The sequence below is a fragment of the Monodelphis domestica genome, chromosome 5 (assembly GCF_027887165.1).
Source record: "Monodelphis domestica isolate mMonDom1 chromosome 5, mMonDom1.pri, whole genome shotgun sequence".
Classification (NCBI taxonomy): domain Eukaryota; kingdom Metazoa; phylum Chordata; class Mammalia; order Didelphimorphia; family Didelphidae; genus Monodelphis; species Monodelphis domestica.
This window is the reverse complement of record NC_077231.1, coordinates 166,032,801-166,054,492: the sequence shown is the minus strand read 5'-3', so window position 1 is coordinate 166,054,492 and position 21,692 is coordinate 166,032,801. Positions and strand designations below refer to the sequence as shown.

Below are 21,692 nucleotides of genomic sequence, written 5' to 3'. Positions count from 1 at the left end.
GCTATAAGGAATATGCATAATAACCATCATAATTATGCATAGAACACTTCTGTGAACTCGGAGAAGCAAAAGATACTTTTGTCATTATGTAAGGCAAATGAGCTCCAAATAACATTCATTCAGATTAAAGGCTTCATATTTAACATCTCCATATGAGAAATTCATGATCAAGTTAAAAAACGCCGCCACCATAAAATTAGCCCTTTATGAAAGCTAATGAATGTTAGAGAATTAGTCATCATCTCTCAGAAGATTATAGACCATTTTTTCTAATAATTATGTATTGGTTTTTCATTGATCTGAGTGATTCAAGTAGCTGTCATCAGGACCCAAACTTTGGGCCTAAAGTGAACAGAAAAGTAGCCACTCTGTCCTTGGTAAGCTATCAGAATCTGTAGATTGGAACATTTGCCCAAAATCCTATGCTCTGAGACTACTGTTGCTGAAAACCAGTATAAAGATATTCTTTCTGAAGTGACTTGTAAAGGGAAGTGGAAGAAGCTCATAAGGGGTTTGTAATATATGGAGTGCTTGAGCCTGGCCTGAAATGATAGCATTTGCTCATTTTCAACTTTCTATGTAAAATCCTTGGAAGATGTGTACTCTGTCTTTAACGAAGTGAAAGCTGTTCTCAAGTTTCTGGACAGTAATTAGAAGGGACAAGAGTCTCTTTCTTGGCTGTAGCTGTTGATCAGTTTAAAGGCTTCAACTTGGCTTGCCTTACTGATGAAGTTCTTGGGGAGGTCATGGTTCATTTCTGTAAAGCTTGAAGTTTATGTAACTATAACCAAATGATTGATGCAAAATCAGAAGCAAAAGTCCTCTAAATCCTGTATTTCATATTTCATAGCAGCTAAAAGCAGAACGATGTCACTGTCCTCACAAATCCCTTGTTTGATAGTTTACTTACAGAGCTTTTTCATTTGGCTATCTCTGTAAAATGTAGTCAGATCTAGTAGTCCTATTGCATCCTCCAGAGAGAGGTTGATAATCTATGTGTAGTTATTCCAGAAAGGCTAAGTAAACAGGATATGAAGATTCATTCATTTCTACTACATCATTCTCATTGCCATTTGACACAGAACAAAAATGTTCACACCTTAGGACCTCATGTACATATATTTTCCATCTACCAGAAATTTCAAGTCTGCCGTTTCAGGATTATCAAATTTTTTCTTAGTGATTGAGCAACTACATCCAGCTCAATGGAGAGGAGGCACCATGATACAACAGGTGTGGCAAAGCAAGCAAACACATCATTTGTGCAAGAAAAGTAGATGAGGTGTGGAATACTCACAGACTGGCCCTGACATGGATCCCATATGTAAATGTGGCTACTTTGGGTCTTGGCTACAGAAGTGTGGGCAGAATGGTAGTCTACAACCTCAGTCACTTTGTCCTTTTCCACACTGACTGGAGTAGAGTAATATGGTTACTTTTTTTGCCAATACCAACTGGCTGTAGGAGTGGGCTCCCCAAGCATTAACTTTAGCTGACCTTTATTTGCTAACACTAATGCATGTATATAGTCATAGAGAATCTTCCATATCCAAATACCTTGTAATCCTGCTATTCTACAGGGCATTGGCTGATTGCCACTGCTGCTCAGTCCAAGCTACCAATTTTTATTATATCCCTAGACATAAACCTTACCACTTTCCACTACTGCCATTGGGCATGGCTGTGACCATTTTATTCTATAACCAGCAAGTAATTTTCTAAGGAATGGATTGGTTGACTGTGGAGCTAGCCTGGATCTGTCCAGATTTATTGTAACCCCAAGTAAATACCTCACTCTCAAAGATGTCAGCACCAAGGACTGGTGAGATCCACAGGCTACTTCAGTGAATTTCCTGTGTCCTGTAGTGGTAGAGATATGGGTGGGTACTAAACCATGATCAGTTGTCCATTGCCCAACTGACTATAAGCATTATGGCCCTAGATATATATTTGTCCTTCTGTTGCAATGATGATGTAAGGATGACTTCCATAGCTCAAGCAGGCTATTTATTATTTTTTTTTTTGCCACATAAGTAATTGATCTGATTTGGTTCAATAGAATGCAGGGTATCAACGGTTCCCCAGTAGTTATTACAATTGGTGCCAAGCATAATGACCTCATTGTTTTCTGTAGTATAGAACTTCATTGCCAGCACTGACAAATTGACTTCAATCCATCAGGAGAACAAGGGGCAAAAACTGGCCACTTTCTCACATCTAGCCTCTTCAATGAAGACAAAATCCCATCCTCTGTTCCCTGAATACTTTTAAAGCCTTAAGGCCTAGTGCCCATCCATGATCTTGTTCTTTCTCTGCCCTTATGAGATTATCTTCCTGATCAAGGCTAATGTGGTTGAAAACACCGAACTTGAACAGAGCTTGAGGTTGGTGAAAACACATGGGGACATGCAGGAGGTTAGGAAGTAGGTTTGGGAGGGGGTAATTGGAAATATTGGTAATTAGGAAGTATTTACATCATAATTGATATATCACTGTTGATATATACCTGAAATCAAAGCAGGGTGGTTTTTTTTTCTTTGTACTTCTTTTAGTCCTTGAAAAAATGGATACACTGATGGCATTAGCCCAAGTCTTCTGCTCCAAAGGATCTATAGAGATGATAGCCCTCTTTAATATTGCTTTTCTCTTTCACTGCCCAAATATATCTTTTTTTACTCTTTTCATTACTTATCTGAACTGCCAATTCTTGGCTTAACTCTAAAAATAACCTACATTTCCTTTTCTACCTTCAGATCTTTCAGAAATATCTTTCTGATATTAGAGAGAAGCTAGCTTCTTGTTTTTTTTTTTTTTAATACCTCAGGATAATGTCCTTCTAGCAATGGCTTTGATTGATCCAAGGAAGTATGTAGGCCCTATTTACACTCAGTTCTGATTGATTGATTTCATCACAAAATATTCTTACCTAGCAAAGCTAATTACTTAAAAAAAATAAACCCTTATCTTCTATCTTGGAACCAATACAAGGCAGAAGAGTGGTAAGGGCTAGGCAATGGGGGTTAAGTGACTTGTCCAGGGTCACACAGTTGGAAAGGATCTGAATCCAGATTTAAACTCAGGACCTCCTGTCTCTAGGCCTGGCTCTCTATCCACTGAGCTATCCAGCTGCCCCCAAAGCTAAATACTTTTAACTGGGGTAGAACAATCACTGAAACCCCATTCTTATGTAGTAATAATAGCATATATCTTCTATACTGTGTTTCTTAAATCACTCCATGCCCTCATTCTCCTTAGTGGCACAGATCACAATTCAGCCATACCTTTGATACCGTACAACTCTCATCCATATCCTCCCACAAATCCTTCACAAGGGGTCCATCCAATATGCTTTATGATCCCTTTACATAAGTACAATTGGAGCATATAGTTGATTCTTATTTACGATACCAGACCAACTACTTTCTTTTTCATGTCATATATCTCTTTGAGAAGTTGGGCATTGCTTCTGGTGTGAAGTTCTTCATTGGCAGTATGTGGTTGGCCAGTGGTGTCAAATTCAAATAGAAACATAGGCCATTAAGTAGTCCATAAAGATATCTGTGGGCCACATATTGACTTGATTTTAAATTTTAATGTTATCTATGTAGTTTTATTTGTTTTATTAAATATTTCACAATTACATTTTGATCTGATTTGATACCTCCATTGTAGCCTATTTATTCCCACCAAAAATCTCTCCAATGCCATATGGATGACCTACAACTTTAATTCTTCAAAGGCTGTGGTAGTGCTTGATTCATAGTCATATGTCACTGGAAAAATACTGATGGTTTTAAAAGAGCTGCCTTTTTTACATAGAGAAAACAATATATTGAGGAAAAGTTCTTGATTTGGAGTCAGAGATTTGGATTCAAATACCCATTATGTCAGTGCCTTTGAACAAGTCACAATCTCTATGAGCATCAATGAAATGAGGGGGTTGACATATATGTCTGTGTATGTAAGTATCTATGTGTAGATGTATATGTAGATATATAGATATGTTTAAGCTTGGTGGCTCAGTGAATAGAGTACAGGGCCTGGAGGCATGAAGACCTGAGTTCAAATTTGGTCTCAGACATTTATTATCTTGTGTGGCTAGTTACTTAACCTCTGTTTATCTTAATCCACTAGACAAGGAAATGACAAATCAGTGTAGTGTATTGGCCAAGAAAACCCCATAGACATTTCAAGTGGTCCACAAGGTCACAGAGTCAGACACAATTGAAGGACTAAACAATGACTCTCTCTCTCCACAGATATAGCTCTATAGTATATATATCACATAGGTGAGTTCTATATGAGGTCATTTCTAGTTCTCAATCTATAAGTCTATGAAAACTTCTGGATATCCTCACTACAGTTAAACTTACTGTCTTCCTCCTGTTCATTGCCCATCTTCAGTGTCCAAGAAGAAGTTCTCTAACTTACACCGTGGGCTCCTTTCTTTAAGGGTGCTATAGAATAATCAAAGTTGGGTTATTTGTTTCAGCTGTGTGGGATGGGAGAGACTGGGTTATTGGGATTGATCAGACTCCACATGGGGCGTTTCCCGTAGGGCACATGCTCAGGTTCCATGTGTAGGGTGCTGCATTACTCCACAATCCTCCTTTTTCCCCTTCAAAGTCAAACCACAATACAAATGATATTGTAATGAGAGAGAGGTTACATGGGGAAGTTAGTATGCTCTCTTACTTATGCTCAGAGTAGGATTTTCTTGTGGAAATCACTTACAATTATTGTGGTCACTAGGGTCCTCAGGCATGAACTGAACCTGCTCTTCCTCATCAGGAACATTGGACTAGAGGCTAAGATTTCAAGATTCTGTTCCTTTGCCGTTAACTAGTAGAGTCTGACACTCAACAAAGCACTCCACATTTCTTTGGCCCAACTCCCTCATTAGTAAAATGTGTACTAAATGGATGATTTTCAAGATTTCTTTTAATCTTCTAGTCCCATGAAAGCACAAAGATGTGCTGTTAATGGTTAGAATTTAGATACGTTGTTTATCCCCTTTGGAACTCAATTTCATCTTTAGAATGAAGAAGTTGGACTAGATGACCTCTGAGGTTATTTCCAGCTCCAAGTCCATGTTGGGTGATGATGTATCATGCCAAGTTTTCTGTTAATTGCATCAATTCAGGGCTTTTCACCATTGGAAAATTGGTGGTTATATTTAATAAGATAATGAAGACTCTGAATCCATTCATGAAGCAAATATAAATTGGACAGTAGCCTGAGTTCTGCCAAAGTTTTAATATTTAATCAAGTGTTACAGGGACTTGCATGCACAGTAATAAGCATTTAACAGATATTAATAAAAATGAAATGAAAGCGAATTGAAGTAAATAGAGAAGGAAAATGTAGGGTTAGAGAGGATGTACTCAAGTGTAGGAGAATACTTTCTGTTCCTGTTTGCTCCAGTTCCTTTTTTCCCCCCTGAGACTAACCTTATATTTCTCTTCTCCCAGAGCTATAGCAATAAAATATTCTATAAATGGCAGCTGTTTTTAATAATGAAAATCTGGTTCATTATGTGGCATAAGAAATTTTCATGAGCAGCATAACTGGGTAGCATAATGTCAGTCTTTTTTCTTGCCTCACCAAATAAAGTACTTAAGCATGTAAATTTATTTTAATTTTTTTCTTATTATGAGGTTAGTAGATGAAGGGTGGAAGAATGAAAGAACAAGGAAAAGTGATATACTGTTGTAATTCTATATTTGGATTATCCATGATTTATCTGTGGTTTCCCTGCTTTAATTTATTCCAGTAAAGTGATTATAGGAAGATTACCATGTTTTAAAACAAGCTTTTGAGAAAAGAGATTTAACAGAATCAGTTTATTCAGAATGAAGATAAATAATAATTGAATACTTTCCCCTGGATATGTTTTGCAAGAGTCATGAATATATTAAAAATAAAAAGTTACTTCATTTCAGTGTTTCACTAGAAACCACAGAACATGAAGATGAAGTGCCTAGAGATTCAGATTTATTGACATTTAGAATCTGGTTTTAATTATTCTCAGTGATTTCAGTTCTCTTCTTTTGAAGACATTAGATATGCAGTTTGCCTAAACTCATTTTGCTTTTCTGGAAAGCATACTTTTTCAATAAAAATGTTCAATAGTAAATGATTGAGTATTTTTCTTGAGAATTCCTTTTCTTGAGCTCTTTGCCAATTTAATTATCAAAATGCTGAATTTTGGAAAGTTTCACTTTCATTTGGATGTTGCAATATCATTGTTTAATATTTAATGTTCTATAATTTCATGAGTTTGGGGATATAACTCATGTAGAAGCTTTATTGTTAGGTGGCATTGATAGAACCAATGAAAGAATATCATTTTCCTTGAAAACTTCATGAAGGTATAATTCAATTACACATTTTATATAATTTTGTTTGTCTTTTTTCTTGTAAGTTGAAAATGGAAATCCCATTGCCAGAACAGAATTTCTGCCTTTCTAGTATTGGCAGGTTGATTTGACTTAATCAAGGAAAACATTAGTCAGTATATCAGGAGAAAAAGATTTAGTCAAGATCTGTCCCTCAAACACCTTCATATGCATGTTCCAGTATGTATTTGTGTATATACTTGTGAAAGGAAGAGAGAAAAAGGAAGGGAGAGAGACAGAGACACAGATGGAGGTCTATAAATGACTACAAAAACTAACATTTAGTGAATTTCCATAAAAATAAGGAAAATTAGCTAATATAAAAAGTACACTTACATTATTCTTAAATTCCAAAAATTAAATGTTAGTTTAAATAATTGTGATTTGTCTTAAGAATTATTTTAGATTAACTTTTTTGCTGCTAAAATCATAGTATTTTAAATTTAGACATTCTTGTAAAATGCTGATTTTCATTTATTGATGTTTACTGGAGTTTAGTATCAAGGCAGAATCTGTTAAATACGATTCATTTACTCAAGGGTAAAAGGACCTATATAGAGTACGGAATTTGCTATGTTATAAACATTGAATACGACCATTAGAAAAATAAATGGATGAAATCACTAATTAAGAAATTAAGCACATGTTAGCCTCATTCAAGTGGTAATTGTTACCGTAAACTAGATAAGCACAAAATTGAACATGTTAGAATAAGGGTTAGCCAGTGATATGGATAAAAGGTATATATATATATATTTTATATATTTTAGAACAGGAATTTTCTGTCTACTTCCTAATATTAAGCCAGATATAGAGGATTACCAGAGGCACAGAATAGGAGGAGTAGGCATAAGAATGAATGAACGAATAAGTGAGTATTTATTAGGTACTTGGTAGCAAGCACAGGATTCAAAATGGAAAATTGACATAGTTCTTCATTTCAAAAAGGAAATAATATGTGAAGGAGGAGCAACTACAGAACAAATGGAAAGACCTAGGGGACTCCCCCCTCCCCTTTTTAATCAGCATTAAGTATCTGAAAGAGTTATCTCTTACTATTCCATATTGTTTTCAATTTGTTAGCTTTTTATCATACTAATGATGTTTATCTCCATTAGCTTTGTGAATTGATTTTGGTACTGTTTCTGAATATAATGCCAAATCAGAGATAAGACATGTCCAGTTGGGAGATGCAGAATGGTCAATAAAAGATTTATTACAGGAAGAAATGAGGGGTAGAGGGAGGGAAGTCAGACACTATAGGTAGTATTCATGTATACAAAAAACCCCAATGTCCTGGGTCTGCAAATTCAGTGTGTTTATTTTGCAAGGTCCTACATCTTATTCTCCCATCTTGCTCATTCCGCCACCTCTTATACCAGCTAATGTGTTCCATGAATACTTTCTGTATCTATTTTTCTGATTCCCTACACTAATACTAATAAGATTGCCACATACTTAATTTTCTTTTCAAAGGCTGAAATTCATTCTTAAAAGCCCAGTATTGGAATTAATTTTGATACCCTAGGTTTATATGTGCACAAAGACACACAGAGAAGCTAAACCACATGTCCCTCAGAGAGAGCAACATTCTTCTCCCAAACAACATTGATTCTTATCTTGTAACTAAGATGAAGTCATTCAGAAACCATCAAAAGAAAACATGAGATTTATGGAACTCTATTTATTTATGGAACTCTACCTTCTGTCAAGGAATAGAGCCAGGCTTTCATGAGGACTTAGTGAAGCAGTAATAAAAATAAGTGTAACTTCTAAACCATATGGAACCTATTCCTCTAGTAGGACTAATGTGGGAAAAATCATAGAGGCTGATATTCTGCCTCTTCACCATGCTGCTAATTAAAATCCCTTCCTTCATTAGTGTACCAGTTTATTATTATTATTGACAATGCCTTATACTGGACTCTTTGTAGCTACAAAATACTTTATTATTCTTAGGAGGAGAGACATAATATAATGAAAGGAACTTTGGATTTGTATTCAACAGAATCTCAATTTAAATTCTGGCCATTCTACTACCTAATAGCATGACTTTTATCAAATGGTGTAATCTCTCCCAGACTCAGTTTTCTCATCTGTAAAACAAAGGGGTTGAGTAGATGAGTACTAAGACTCCTTAGAACCAACACATAGTACTGATTCTGAGATGGAAAGTAAGGGTTGAGAGAGAGAGGGGAATTAACACATCTTAGTCAAAGAAAAAAATACTAAAGAAAATATTATCTAAAAAAATAGAATTGGCCTATAATGGCAAAAGAGACACAAAAATTCACTAAAGAGAAGAACTTCTTAAAAAGCAGAATAGGCCAAATGGAAAAGGAGATACAAAAATTCACTGAAGAAAATAATTGTTTTTTTCCATTTAATTTTAATTTTATCTTTTCATATACAAACAAAAGTGTTAAACATTTTTCAGTTTTGTGTTCTAAATTCTTGCCTTCCTTCCCTCCCCCACATTGAGAAGGCAAGCATTTTGAGATAGATTAAACATGCGCAATCATTTAAAACATTTCCATACTGTCCATGCCAAAAAAAAGAAAATGCAGAGCAAAAAAAAAACTAATAAAGTTCTTAATATGTGCTTTAATTAGCAGTTAGACTCCATTAGCTCTTTCCCTATAGATGTATTTTTCATCATAAATCCTTCAGATTTTTTTTTTTTGGTCATCATGTTGCTGAAACTAGATTAGTGAAGCAGTAATAAAAATAAGTTTAACTTCTAAAACCATATGGAACCTATTCCTCTAGTAGGACTAATGTGGGAAAAATCATAGAGGCTGATATTCTACCTCTTTACCATGCTGCTAATTAAAATCCCTGTTAATCGGCATATAATATGACTTAAAAATTAATTTATTTTTATATGATTCGTTCTCTTTCCCTCCCCTCTTCTCCCCCCCCCTTTTCCTGAGCTAATGGGAAATTCCACTGGGTTATACATGTATCATACAATATTATTACCATAAACAATGTTCTCCCACTTCATTTCTTTTTGCATCGGTTCATGTAAATTTTGCCAGGTTTTCCAAAAATATCCTGTTTGTCATTTCTTATAGCAAAATAATATTCCATAGTAATAATATACTACAACTTGTTTAGCCATTCCCCAGTCGATGGGCATTCCCTCAATTTCCATTCTTTGCCAAAACAAGAAGAGCTACTACAAATATTTTGTTCATATTGATCCTCTTCCTTTTTCATTGGTCTCTTGGGGGTACAGATCTACTAGTAGTACTGTAGGTGTGTGCACAGTTTTATAGTCTTTTAAGAATAATTCCAAAGGGCAGTTGGGTGGCTCAGTGGATTGAGAACCAGGCCTAGAGATGGGAGGTCCTGGGTTAAAATTTGGCCTCAGACACTTCCTAGCTGTGTGACCCTGGGCAAGTCACTTAACCTCCATGGCCTAGCCCTTACCACTCTTCTGCCTTGGAATCAATACACAGTATTGATTCTAAGACAGAAGGTAAGGGTTTAAAAAAAAGAATAATTCCAAATTGTTCTCCAGAATGGTTGGTTCAGTTCACAACTTGACCCCAAGAGCTCATTAGCGTCTGTCTTTTTTTGTGGGTTTTTATTGTGTGCAGTTAAAAAAAAAAACAACCTCATCTTCATAGAACCAATATTGTGATATTGTGTGTCAGGTCTAAGGCAGAAGAGCAGTAAGGGCTAGGCAATGGGGGTCAACTGATTTGCTGAGGGTCACACAGCTAGGAAGTGTCTGAAGCTAGCTTTGAACTCAGGACCTTCCATCTCTAGGCTGGGCTCTAAATCCACTGAACCACCTAGATGTCCCCTGTCTGCAGTTATTTTAAGTGGGAATTTCCTTTTTATATATCTTCCTGCTTAATGTTTTTGGTAATATGTAGAAATGTTGAGGACTTATTGATTTGATATGCTGAAACTTTGATGAAGTTGTCAATTATTCCAACTAGTTTTTTAGTTGATTCTCTAGCATTCTCTAGATACATCATCATATCTTCTGCAGAGAGTCAGAGTTTTATTTCCTCATTGCCTATGCTAATTTCTTCATTTTCTTTTTCTTATCTTATTGCTCTAGCTAGTGTGTCTAGCACAATATTGAATAATAATAGTGATAATTGGCATCCTTGTTTCACTCCATCTTATTGGAAAGGTTTTTAGCTTATCCCCATTAGAAATAATGTTTGCTGATGGTTTTAGGTAGATAGTATTTATCATTTTAACAAAAATATATTTATTCCTATGCTATCTGATTTTTTTAACAGGAATGAGTATTATATTTTGTCAAAAGTTTTTCTGACTCTATTGAAATAATTATATGATTTCTCTTGATATTGTTACTCAAATGGTGAATTATGCTGATAGTTTTTCTCATTTTGAACCAGTCGTAGATTTCTGATATAAATCTCATAGTTGCAGTGTATAATCTTTGTGATACATTGCAATAACCTCCTTGCAAGTATTTTATTTAAAATTTTTACATCAATATTCATTAGGGAAATTCATAATTTTAGTTCTCTGTTTTTGCACTTCCTGGTTTAGTTATCAGCATTTGTGTTATGAAAAGGATTTAGGAGTACTTCTTTTACCTATTTTCCAAAATAGTTGACATATATAGGAATCAATTGTTCTTTAAATGTTTGGTAGAATTCATTTGTGAATCCATCTGGGGCTGGGGAATTTTTCTTGGGGAGTGCATTGTTGATTTGCTTAATTTCTATTTCTAAAACAGGGTTACTTAAGTATTTTATTTCTTCTATTAACATAGACAATTTATATTTTTGTAAATATTCATCCATTTCCACTTATCATTAGACTTATTGGCGTGTTATAGGTTAAAATAACTCCTAATTTCCTCTTCACTGATAATGAACTCACCCTTTTTCATTTTTGACCCTGGTAAAATTTCCTTTTCATCTTCTTAAAAATTAAATTAACCAATATTGATCCATTATATTGGGTTTTTCATGAAAACTAGCTCATAGTTCAATGGTTTACTTACTTTCAACTTTATTAATATTTCCTTTGCTTTTCAGGATTTCCAATTTAGTATTTAATGGGAAATTATTAAATTTGTACTTTTCCTAGTTTTTTTAAGTTGAATAATGCCCAATCTACTCTCTTTCTCTCTAATAATGTAAGCATATAGAGATATAAAATTCCCCCTAACAATAGCTTTGGCACAAATTTTGGTATGTTATTTCATTGTTGTCATTCTCTTTAATGAAATTATTTTTGTATGATTTGTTCTTTAATATTAGATTATTTAATTTACAATTAATTTTTAATCTCTTTTCATGCCTTTATTGAATATAATTTATATTTCATTATAATCTGAAAAGGATGCATTTAATATTTCTGCATTTCTGCATTTGGTTGTGATATTTTATGACATGTCCAATTTCTTGGTGAAGGTACAATATACACCTTAGAAAAAGGTATACTCCTTTAAATTCCCATTTAATTTTCTTCAGAGATTTTTCACATTTAATTTTTCTAAAATCTTAGTCTACTTCTTAGCTTGTTTATTTTGTGATATGATTTATGTAGTTCTGAGTGGAAAGTTGAGGTTTCCCATTAATATGGTTCTACTTTCTATTTCCTCCTATAGCTCATTTAACTTTTCCTTTAAAAATTTGGATGCTCTGCCATATGGTACATATATGTTTAGTATTGATATTACATGTCTATGGTGCTTTTTTGGCAAAATGGAGTTTCCCTGTTTATCTCTTTTAATTAGGTCTATTTTTGCTTTTTTTCTAAAAACATGTTTGCTACCTCTGCTTTTTTTTTTTAAACTCAGTGGAAGCATAATAGATTCTGCTCTACCTCCATATTTTTGCCTTGTATATGTCTCTCAGTTTCTTGTAAACAAAATTTTATTGGATCCTTGTTTTTAATGCATTCTGCTATCCACTTCTATTTTGTGAATGAATTAATCCCATTTATATTCACACTTGGGATTATTAACTGTATATTTCCTTCCATCTTATTCCCCACCCCTTTATTCTTTTTTCTCTCTCTTTGTACTCTGTCCCTCCTCAAAAGTCTGTTTTGCTTCTGATCACAACCTCTCTTAATCTGCCTTCCCTTCTATCATCCCTTCACTCCATCCTCTTTCCATTATAATTTACTGTAGGGAAAAATAGATTTCCTCCTTTCTCTTTGAGCCAATTCTAATGAGAGTAAGGACAGAGTTTTGCCCGCCCACCCCTATCATCTCTTTCATTGTAAAAGCTCTTCTTTTCATGCCTCTTTTTATTTGAGATAATTTCCCCCATTCTTCCTGTGCTTTCCTTCTTTCAATGCATCCTCTTTCTCACTCCTTAATTTATTTTTTAAATCAGTATCATAGTCACATCACACCTAAATCCTTAGTTTATGTATATTCCTTCTAACTGCTTTTAAAAATGATCAAATTCTTAGAAGTTCCAATTATCATATTCTCATATAGAAATGTAAACATTTTAGCTTTATTTGATTCTCTTATGATTTCATTTTCGCATTTAGATTTTTGTGTTTCTCTTTTATATTTGAATGACAGAGTTTCTATTTAATTTTGGTCTTTTTCATTAATCACATTTAAAAGTTTAAATATCTCACATGTAAAAAGAAACAAGTTTAAAATTTTCTTTAAATGTTTAGTTTTCTCCCCCTGAAGAATTATACTCAAGTTTTGCTATATGTTATTCTTGGTTTTAATCCTAGCTCCTTAGCTTCCAAAATATCATATTCAAAGCCCTCTATTTCTTTAATAAAGAAATTGCTAACTCTTGTGTGATCCTTGTTGTAGCTCTACAATATTTCAATTGTTTCTGGCTGCTTGCAATATTTTCTCCTTGACCTGGGAGCTCTGAAATTTGGCAATAATATTCCTAAGAGTTTTCATTTTGGGATATGTTTTAGGAGATGATTGATGGATTCTTTCAATTTCCATTTTACTCTCTGGTTTTATGGAATTATTTTCTTTAATGGGCTTTTAAACTCTTTTTTTAATTTGTCCAAATTCAAAGTTCTTTTCCCCATTGAAATTTTGTCCCTCTTTTACCATTTGGCTAATTCTGTTTTTTAAAGTGACACTTTCTTCAGTATTTTTTTTTTGCATCTTTTACCAAGTTATTGGCTCCCTTTTCATAATGTTCTTTCACCACTCTCATTTATTTTCCCAATTTTCCCTTTCCTCTTATTGTTTGATTTTTAAAATCCCCTTTTTTAGTTTTTCTAGGATTTTTTCCTGGCCTTGGGTCCAACTCACATTTTTTACTTTGAAGCATTGCTTTTTTTTTTGTTGCTTGGACATTATTGGCTTCTAGTTTTGTGCCTTGATCTTCTCTGGCACCAGAGTAATTTGTTATTTCCAGATTCTTTTTTGTTTACTTATTTTTACAGGTTATTTCTTGACCTTTTAAACTTTATGTTAAAGGTGAACTCTGCTCCTGGGGTGGAAGGACAACTGTCCCAAATATCAGGCCTTTCTTGCTGCTATTTTCAGAGCTATCTCTGAATTTCTATGGGTTTTTTAGTGCTTCCAAAGTGGTATGATCTAAGGAAAATTATGGTCACTACTCTCCTGGTCTGTGCTTTGGTCTTTACAAAGGAAGGAACTTAGTTCCCCTGTAGCTACCAGTGCTAATACTCCTCCTTCCCCTGATACTGTGACTAGGTTCCCCATTCTCCTGCAGCTGCAATTGCTAGTGACTCTCCTCTGAAAGGATGTTTAATGAAGTAGAGGACTTTCACACATTCCTGATGAAAAGACTAAAAGTGAATAGAAAATTTGGTTTTCAAATATAAGACTTAAAAAAGAGAATAAAAAGGTAAACATGAAAGAGAAATTATAGGAGAATAATACTAAAATGTTTATATTCCTATATGGGAAGATAATAACTCCTAAGAACTTTATTTTTATTGGGGCAATTAAAAAGAACTTACATAGACAAGGGGTATAGGTATGCATATATTATGTTGGAATGATCTCTAAGAAAGAAGGAATGAGAAAGAGGGATGCATTAGTAGAAGTGGGGAAAGGGAAAGGTAGACTGTGGACATTTTTCTCACATACATAAAAGAGACACACAAGGAAATGTTTTTACAGTGGAGGGGAAAGTGGGTTGGGTTTGGAAGGTACTTGAACCTCAATCTCATCATAGTTGTTTTAAATAGGGACGATTATATATACACATTTAGTTTTGTATAGAAATGTAACTTGACTAATAGGGAAGTAGGAGAGAACAGAAATAAGAGAAAGAAGATAGGATGATAAAAAGGAGAGAGTATTAATGAGGAAAATGATTAGAAACCAATAGCCTTTGGAAGAGGGACAGGATAAAAAGAGAGAAAGGAGAAGAAACAGAAGAAAATAGGATGGAGGGAAACATAGCAATCATAACTTTGAATGTGAATGAGATTAACTAAGCCTTAAAATCAATGCAGAAAACAGAATGGATTAAAAACCAGAATCCAACAAGGTGCTGTTTACAAGAGACACATTTGAAACAAACATACAGAGAGTTAAAATGAAAGGCTTGAGCAGAACATGCTTCAATTGAAATAAGAAAGGAAGGTATAGCTATCATAATCTCAGAAAAAAAATTAAAGTAAAAATAGACTTAATAAAGAGAGATAATCAGGAAAATACATTTTTGCTTTTAAAAAAGTACCATAGACAATGAAGTAATATAAAGAATTTTAGAGTAAGTTTCTCTGATAAAGGACTCATTTCTCAAATATATACTGAATATAGAAATGAGCCAAATTTATAAAAATATGTCATTTCCCAATTGATTAATGATCAAAAAATATAAACAGGTACTTTAATAAGGAAGAAATCAAAGGTGACTATCTTATGAAAAAATTCTCTATATCACAGTTGGTTAACAAAATACAAATTAAAACAACTCTGAGATACCATGTCACATCTGTTAGAAATGCAAATTCTGGAGAGGATGAGGGAAAAAAAGGTATAATAATGACATTTTAGTGGAGGAGTGAACTGATCCAAACATTCTGGAGAACAATTTGCAACTAGGCTCAAAGGACTAGTAGCCTTTGACCCAGCAATACCAATACTAGGTTGTGTTTCTCAAAGAGATTTAAAAAAATGAAAAAAGAACTTATATGCATAAAATATTATTATATAAAAACAGTTCTTTTGTGGCTCAAAGAGTTGAAAATCAGGTGGATGCCCATCAATTGAGGAGTGGCTGAACAATTTGTGGCATATGTTTCTGATGGAGTACTATTTTGGTATAAGAAATTATGTAGGGTGGGTTTCACAGAGAACATGGCAAGAACTTTATGAACTGATACAAAGTGAAATGTAGGAACTGGGGAATCATTGTGCACAGTAATAACAATGCTATAATGATGATCAAATGTGAAAGACTTATTTACTGTGATACATACAATGATCAAAGGGACTCCTATTAAAAAAATATTATCTACCACCAGAAAGAATTAATGAACTCCAAGTGCAAATTGAAGTATAATATTCTCACTTTCTTTTTTTTTTTGCTTTTTTTGGAAATATGGCTAATATAGAAATATGTGTTGTATGATTTCACATGTATAATTTATATCATATTACCTGCCTTCTCAGTTGGTGAGGGAAGGCGTGGGAGGGAGAGAATTTGGAACTCAAAATTTAAAAAGAAATGATTAGTAAAATAAATAATAAACTAAAAAGCTAAAAATAAAACAAAACATGTATATGACACTTGAAGCATTAAAAATAAGTTTGTTCACATCATCCATGTGACACAGTGTAAATAATATAACCTTACCTCCTTCCCCAACCTACAGAGGAGAAATATAAGGACTAGGGAAGAGAAATAACTTGCTCAAACACAGCTACAAGTGGCCAAATGAGGACTCCAAAACAAGGATTTTGATGTTAAGTTCTGGGTTCTTTTTACTACATCATTCTTTAACATGAATTTGCAAAGAGTGATGAATGATCAAGAGGACACTTTTCAGGAGTTTGACATCAATTTGTAGAGAAGTAAGAACTGCCCCTTTGAGTCAGATAGGTGGCACAGTAGATAGAGCTCCAGGTCTGAGTCAGGAGGACTAGGGTTCAAATCTAACCTCAGACAGTTAGTAGTTATGTGACCATGGGTAAGTAAGTCATTTATCCTTGTTTGCTTAGCCCTTGCCCTCCTGTCTTAGAATTGTTACTAAGACAGAGAGTAAGAATTTTAAGAACAAAACAAAGAAATGTTCCTTTAATGAACATTTGGATAGAGGCATTGGGAATCTTATTTTAGGAAGGAGGAAAAAACCAACAAAATAACATATTAAAATCTAGTCCCATATGATTATTCTGTGTGACTTTGAGCAATCCTGATAATCCCCCAGCTTTACAACAGATCTCTTAGAGACAAGGCAAAAAGCACCTGGAATCAACTAAGAATCCCAGACAAAGTCCTGCCAGAGTGCTTAGGCTCAGACCTAACCTGAACGACAAGCGGCTATAAATAACAGGAGAAATGGACTGTTTTCTCTGGCTGGCCTTTCATTAGTATAACTCCGGCAGGGCCCAATAGGCTCAGTGGGATAGAATAAAAAACTAGCCAGACTTCAAAGGAGGTAAGATTCTCATAGCTTGTCAGATTCTCATAGACTTTAAGACATGGGAAGAGTGAATTCTTAGAAAAGAAACAGCTGACACTGAGGCCGTCACATGTAAGTCCTGACTTTCTGCCCACTGTTGTTCAGAAACTTTCTTACTTGGTTTGTTTGGGCTGTCATGTTGTTGAATTCACTAAATGAATGTGTGTGCCAGTTATTGTCATGTTGGGGTGGAAGTGTTAAAAGGAAACTAATCCTTGGAAAGCCTTTCCTACAGCTTTAGCCGCTCCTAGACCATTAGCTTGCCATATGCAAGTGAGAACTTGCCAAGTGTTAAATAAAATCTGTCAAATTGTCTGAGCATAAATATTAGAAACATAAAAATAAACACCAGCATTCCACTTTCCCAATAAAATCACGAAGCTCTAAATGTATACTTCGTTTAGCCTTTTAAACAAAATGGTTGATCCGACCTTATTCTATCAAACATACCTTGCCTGCCCCTCCTTTGTTCTCAACAGATGTTAATAGACTGCTTTTAAAAATGATTACTACATTACATTATCATTGGAGGTACATTTTCTATCCCATCTTTTATGAATTCTAGTCATCTCCAACAGCCTCAAGTCAAGGGTACTCCATTTCTTCTTGAATGGGTCTCGATTCTCCATAAGCCTTAAGCTGTTGTGTGCTGTGGCTCATGAAGGGCAGAGGCCACGTCCGGGGCCAGAGGCCAGGTCAAACCAGTGTCTGCTATTTTGTTGGGAAGAGAAGTTCCATTTGGAGATGGAGACTTGAGGCATTTGGTGGGGATAGAGAAGATATGCAGAGTCCTGAAGTGCTACAAGTGTAAAGTTTAGGAGGTGTCTGGGTGAGGTCTTGATCTAGGGTTTCAAAGGCTTGGGAGAGCATGGAACACACAGAGCTATATTTGGAAGCTTACTCTGGTGCTGACCAAAAAATCCTTGAAATGAGAGGAACCCACATGAATTCCTCAGAAACCTGATGGATTAGTCTCTCCTTAATGTCTGAAACTCTCAACTGTGAGCTCTGGTTTACATGAGGATTTGTGGGTACCATTCCCCGTGGTTCTCTTTTAAGTTAGAATCTTACGTTTTTTGTGTCTCACCTGCAAAAGATGTAGAAAGTCAATCTACACCCCTGCCTGTTGGGAGAAAATTAATTACTTCCTGGAGAAGTATATCAAGGCATCAAGGGAAGCTGTGACTTCATCCTTAGTATACATCTTTAGAAGCAAGCTCCCCTTAGTTCCAGTTTTTTTTTTCAGCAAGGAGAACATCGAATGATGTAGCTAATTGCACAAATACAAGTACAGAAAGTTCATGTTTCTAATGGATTTTCTAGCATTGTAAGGGAAACTGTGAAAGGGTGGAATGACTATTTTCTCCCTTCTTGTAGTCTACAGGCTATTTGGGTGAGCCTTGGCAGGACTTTGCAAGGTTTAGTCACCTTCTTGACTCAGTTCCGCAGATTACCATGTTTACCAGGAGGTACACAGCTAGTGTTTTTCTTTACCTGACCTTAGAAGAATGCAGCAGTTATAAACAAATAATTCAAGGCACCAGACATGTCTTATTTCCCTTGTGATCTCTAGCAGTCTACTCCTGGCTCCTTGAGGAGATAGATGTGCAACATGAAGGTGTGCAATAATAAAGTCCATTACCAAAGTTGCCATTCTTTTAGAAATGAAAATGGTATCCATGGTCTTGCAAAGTTTCATTTTAAAATGTATTTTATTTTTGTGAAATTTATTTTGTGAAATTATTCCAAACTTGAAGAATTTTTCAAAAATGAAAAGTATTTGGGGGAAGAATATTTGTCTCTGGGGAACTTTATTTTTTGTGCCTTCCTTTCCCATCTGTCTTTTTTTTTTTTAACTTTGCAATCTGTGCACCTTTCTACAGATATCTTTCCATTTCCTTTTGTCTACTAATAGAGTAACTTTCCTTTTTCTGCTCTGTCCCTTCTCTCTTTCATCTTCCAAGAGTAATTCCTTCATTTTTAACAAACACCAAAGGATTGTAGATCCAGTTAGCCAATAAAGTTTATCAAAGACCAAATAATGTATTCTAGAGGGGGAATTGAATAGTGTGAGATTCTTCCAGGATTCTGTCATTGATCTTTACTAACTCACTTTCATTTTTTCTACAGTTATTTCTTCTGCATAGACTCCCCCAAATGTCACCTCTTTATGAGCTCCAAGACTCTATTTCCATTTGCATGCTGGATATTTCCATTTGGATATCCTAATAACTTAAATATGTCCAAAAGCGTTTTCAGTCATGTTAACCACTACAACTTGTACTTCTTAACTTCCCTGTCTTTTTAAATGACACTTCTTATTTTCACAGTCTGAATGCTCAGAGTAAGTTTTGATTCTGCTTTTGACATCAAACCCTCATGCCCAAATTTCTTGGCAACTTCTATCACTTTCCCTTACAGAATATCTCTTGTATCTATCCCCTGCACATGTGCATATATTGTTTTAGCCCTATTCCATAGACTCCCTGATCTCCTTATCTTCAATTCCTCTTTTCAACAATTCGTCTTCTACACAGCTGCAAAAATAACAGCAAGACACAGGTCTCCCTCATATAATCCTTCCCTACTCAGATACTATCATTACCTATCCATTGCCTTCTGAGATACAAGAAGCTTTAACCTTGAGTCCAAGGCTCCCTACACTTTAGCTTCAAAATACATTATATTATTTCATCCTTTCCCTCTTTGTGTTCTACATTTCAGATAAACTAGATTACTCGCAATTATAAAGATCCTGGAGCTATTTCTTCCTTCTCTGGCCTTGGTGACTTTGCTGAGACCATCCTCCATGTTTCGATCAGTCTACCCATGTGTTATTTTATGATTAAAATATTCAAGAGATTATTTTTTGGGTAAGGATGTCAACTGATTAGACTAGTGTTTAATCAATAAAAATTTGTGATCTATGATCCTCTCAAAAATCAATGTCTACATATACCATTTGAGAGCTCATTATTCAGTCTCTCCTTTAGATATCCCAGAACATCTCTGTTTGGTGAATAGTTGATGAGGTGGTGGACTTAGAGACCTCAACTTCTTCCTCATTACTTTTCCCAGGGGAAGAAGGCCTTTATCTAAATAACAGAGATATTAGCATGCCCCGTCCCCAGCCAGGTGGCTACTCTGCTCACCACCCACCTAACCCCCCACTTACTTTTAAATAAGTCAGAGTTCATTATGACTGATCATTCTTACTTTTAAACCTTCCAAGATCTTCACAAAAGACAAAAGGTATCAACTCTGTTTGATAGCTTGGGTAGCTGGGAGAGCAATCTTAGCTTGGAAGCAGGCTGTTTCAGCCTGACCTTGGGATGATAAGGAAAATTATTTAACATAGAAATATTACTAATAAATAATATAATTCAATATTAATTTTCCTCATTCTCATGTTAAAATATTTCCCTTCTCTCAAGAATTAGAACTCAGGCACTATTTCCTAGGTTAAGCCATTCCTGATTTTCCTCTAAAATGTCTCATGTCATTTTGTTTTATCTTGTTATGTTCTTATACTCTAAAATGAAATTTGGTTACTTGCACACATGTCTCTGCACCACTACTAGATTGTAAGCTCCTTGAGGAGAAAAATCGTATTCTCATCCTTTATGCCGAGTGCCATTCATATATTAGACACTGAACAAATGTTTAAGAGAATTAACTCTGAATCAGTCATTAGAAAAGTAAGGAAAGAAGGAACTAAAACAAAGAAAGAGCTTTGGGAGACAGTGTGATGCCATGGAAAGAGTATTGACATTGGAGTCAGAGATTTTGATTCAAGTACTGGTTCTTCTACTTTCTGTCTGCTTAACTTTGGGTAAGTCATTTAATTTTTTTGGAATCTCAGTTTACTCATCTGTAAAAGGAGGGAGCTATATTGGATATTTTCTAAGGTCTCTTCCAACCCTAAATCTGTAATCCTAAGATTAACAAAGATACTAGTTTTCATTTCCCATATTCCTTCTCTGTCAGTAGAACAACTTCTCAAATCCTTCCCCCATCCACTAAAAAGAGCCAGATCTAAAAACAGGGTTCTGGCCTGAGATCCCTAGTTAAGCCTTGAAAGCAGTAATTTTCCACAATTTTGCAGGCATATAAACATGAGAGTTTCCAGGCATTACAAAAGTAAGAGCCATGACAAGGGCAGGGCCCTATTCTCTGCCTTCTTTCATGAACTAGGCACCATGTGTATCTGGGCTGTTGTCATGTATGCAACTAGCCTCACTCCTACACCTTATGGAACAACATATAAGGACTAAAATTATACATAGAAGTTTCCTATCAGCTTTACAACGTGCATGTGTTGAAGTTGTTTTCCAACTTTTAAGGCTGCCAAAAATGGTTTTAGTTACAGAAAATAATTCTTGGCAGCAATTCATTCACCAAAGCTTTTTGTGGATTGCAAAAAAAAAAATGCTTTTCAGTGCAACCAGTCAAGAATAAGGAAGTAAAGTGTAAAGAAATGAAGATGAGAGTAAGGAACATGAGTGGATTATCTTAATATTAGGTGCTGCCACTTTCTTAGGTAGTTTGGTTCAGTGCCTTAGGTGTCATAGCCAGTAAATCTGATGGAAATGTAGCTTGAATTACATACTGAATTTAGGAATGTAATAATTAAGTCCCCCTACTGAATGACTCATCTCAGAAGATAAATGTGCCTTTTGCTGG

General features: G+C 34.9%; 1 protein-coding gene and 1 pseudogene across 3 annotated transcripts in view; one reads left to right on the top strand and one right to left on the bottom strand.

Annotated features, from left to right (window-relative positions):
• Positions 1-21,692, top strand: part of FBXL13 (F-box and leucine rich repeat protein 13) — a 333,413-nt gene that overhangs the window by 243,933 nt on the left and 67,788 nt on the right. The gene's annotated exons all lie outside the window — the stretch shown is intronic.
• On the bottom strand, positions 651-19,820 carry LOC103106703 (RCC1 and BTB domain-containing protein 2-like; annotated as a pseudogene).